The sequence below is a fragment of the Mytilus edulis genome, chromosome 13, assembly GCF_963676685.1.
Source record: "Mytilus edulis chromosome 13, xbMytEdul2.2, whole genome shotgun sequence".
NCBI lineage: Eukaryota > Metazoa > Mollusca > Bivalvia > Mytilida > Mytilidae > Mytilus > Mytilus edulis.
In genome coordinates this window covers 29,376,984-29,380,331 of record NC_092356.1, presented here as the reverse complement: position 1 = coordinate 29,380,331, position 3,348 = coordinate 29,376,984, and positions in this window count along the sequence as shown.

Sequence of the window (3,348 nt, the reverse complement as noted above, 5' to 3'; positions counted from 1 at the left end):
TGTTATGGTTTGAGTTATTTTTCCTTTATAATAATGCAAATAGTTATCATTCAACGAATTGGTCAGTCTCATTTTAAAACCATTTTGAATTGATTTAACAGAGTTGCACACTGAATAAAGATGCCCTTCATGCTGAACTGTGATTTTGTTGTGTTGTTCCAGCAATGCCCCTTGTGAGGGGAGGGTTGAGCTCTTCCAAACATAACCCTGCCACATTTGATATGTGCATACCCAAGTCATTGATTGCTGTCTTATCATATTTATAATTTATTAATTGTTTTGTGCACACATCAGGCTGTTAGTTTTCTAGTTTCTTGTTTTACATCTTATCTTACAATATATCTAATAATCTGACTTTTATTGGTTACTATAGGATATGGGTTTTGCTCAATATTGAAGGTTTTACGGTGACATATGGCTATAGTTGCAAACATCAACAGCATTTAGTCTAAGGTGAATAGTTGTATTATTGGAAATCATACCAAATGTTATTTATTATGTTGATCTGACATCGAATGGGAAGAACCTTAGAATTTTCTTTTACAAGTATTTATTACAATTATCAAAGAATGGTACTTTTCTTTTAAAAGATGGCACTTAAAATCACGGAGTTCAATGAAAAATTACATGAAGGAAATAACTATTTAAAATTGTGAAAGAAGCAAATTAAATTCAGATCTGCAAAGGGAGATAATTTGTCATACAACATAAGGGGAGATAATTTTCATAATAATGTAAAGATGGTGTTCATAAAGTGAATGATAGGGTATCGAATTTGTAATAACAATTCTACATACACTGAATAAAAGATGTCAAACAACATGTTTAACCCCGCAACATTATTTATGTATGTGCCTGTCCCAAGTCAGGAGCCTGTAATTCAGTGGTTGTCGTTTGTTTATGTGTTACATGTTTTTCGTTCAATTTTTTATATAAATAAGGCCGTTAGTTTTCTTGTTTGAATTGTTTTACATTGTCTTATCGGGGCCTTTTATAGCTGACTATGTGGTATGGGCTTTGCTCATTGTTGAAGGACGTACGGTGACCTATAGTTGTTAATGTCTGTGTCATTTTGGTCTCTTGTGGACAGTTGTCTCATTGGCAATCATACCACATCTTCTTTTTTTATATCAAACGCATATAGTTTGTCATATGCATTTAAAATATACAAAGTATTTCATCACATGAACATATCAATGATACAGCTTGAAACAAATTAATTCCAATCTGACATTTTGAAGTGGGGTTAATTAGACATGTGCACATAGACTTTTCCATTGGCTTGCATGCAGTAAAATTTAAACTTGCCATCCTCTTATTTGAAATGACCCTCAATATTTTTTTTGTCAATCAAATTGATGTGTATACTGATGTCTAGTGTAAATGTATTATAATTATACCTAGACAGCTTCTTTTGAAGCATAATATCTCTGTGAGTAGTGTTTGTTTGTAGTTCACATATATATCAGGCTTTCAAGTCTGCTATATATTCCATTGTTTATAGATATCAGAAGATATGGTATGAGTACCAATGAGACAACTCTTCATCCAGGTCATAATTTGTAAAAGTAAACCATTATACATGTAGGTCAAAGTACGGTCTTCAACACGAAGCCATGGCTTACACCAAACAAATTATAAAGGGTCCCAAAAAATGACTAGTGTAAAACCATAAAATAATGACCAATTTTGTGCTTTCATCTGTTCCTGGTTTTGTGTGAACATCATTGAACATGCTTACTGAACATATAGTATAATCTAACTATCTTAAAAAGCCCTAGGCCTGGCACAACTGTAAAATTCTAACATCAGTAGATACTTACACATAAGTATACAAGAAATTTAATCAAAAAGTGACACAAATACAGCATAAACTGTACCCAAAATGGTTCTAAATTTAAATTATCAGTTGATATATGATGTGCTTCTTCATAGCAATTATGAATTTTAAGTTCAATCAGATTTTAGTATCTTCCTTCAAAGTCGTGCTTCAGAGACTTGCATTTTTATGCCCCACCTACGTTAGTGGGGCATCCATGTACTTTGAACACATTATAAAAATATGGGATTTTGGTACATGTATTATTTCCAACAAAACAGCTATCCACCTGAATTCTAATGTCAAAGCTATATGCAATTGTAGGTCATGTAACAACCTTCAACAATGAGAAAAAAAAACACTATTTAGTTTATATGCAATTGTAGGTAACCTTACGACCTTCATCAATAAAAAAAAAAACACACTTTTTAGTTTACATGTTTTAGAGCTATCTCGGTATGTGTGTTCATAAAGAAGTTCTTATATTGGGCTATTGCACTTTTGTTAAGTAAACAAAATTGCATTGAGATCATTAGCTATAGGACACTAAGTTTCATGGAAATAATTCTTTTCTGTATCTTATGATCTACTTATTTGGACATTTATATTGAAAAATATTTAATTGTATTCAGTGTTACTTTATACCAGCCTATATAAAACCATTTATAAATTTATTTAAAATCTCAAAGTTGTATTTACTTGACAAAAAGTTAATAATCATAGATTAAAATTTTCCATTACAATGACATTGCATTCTTAACTAACTAATTTTCTTTTCAAAATGTACACTGAAAAATGAGACGATAAAACAGAGTTTTTCCATTAAAAAAAAGGGGGGGATGGGTGACACCATGTAGACATTCGAAATCCAAGAACAAATGTCACTTCTGTTTCAAAAAATTAAACAAGAGTGCTTGCGCTGAAATGTCTCGCCTTCTTTACTAATTATTGATTTTATGTCGACTCTCAAATTGTATACAGTATTAGAAAACAGACCAAAATATAAAACTTAACTATAACCACTGAACCATGAAAATGAGGTCAAATTACACCTGCCATCTGGACACCTTACAATCATTCCATACACCAAATATAGTAGATCAATTGCTTATATTATCTAGGATATAGACTGAACCATGAAAACTGTGGTCAAGTGAAGACGGGCATGACGGCCTTGCAAGGTACGCACATACAAAATATAGTGATCACATTACGCATAATAAATGACAAAATCAAACTTTTGGTAGAATTGTCAGTCCAACCCCTTATAGAAATTATTGTCCTGAAAAAAAATATTCATAACCTTTTTTTCCGATTTTGACATGTAGTATATTAGATCAAGTACAACAGTAATCAACAAACATGATGTAAAAATAAGTCAACACATGATCATGCATCTTTAGTAATTGATTGTCCATTTCTGATATTTCGTTCTGAACATGCATGAAATATTTGCCACTGGAAGTTAAAAAAACCAACAATCAATAAAAAACATTTCTGACAGGAGTTGCCCTTGAATGACGATTTTT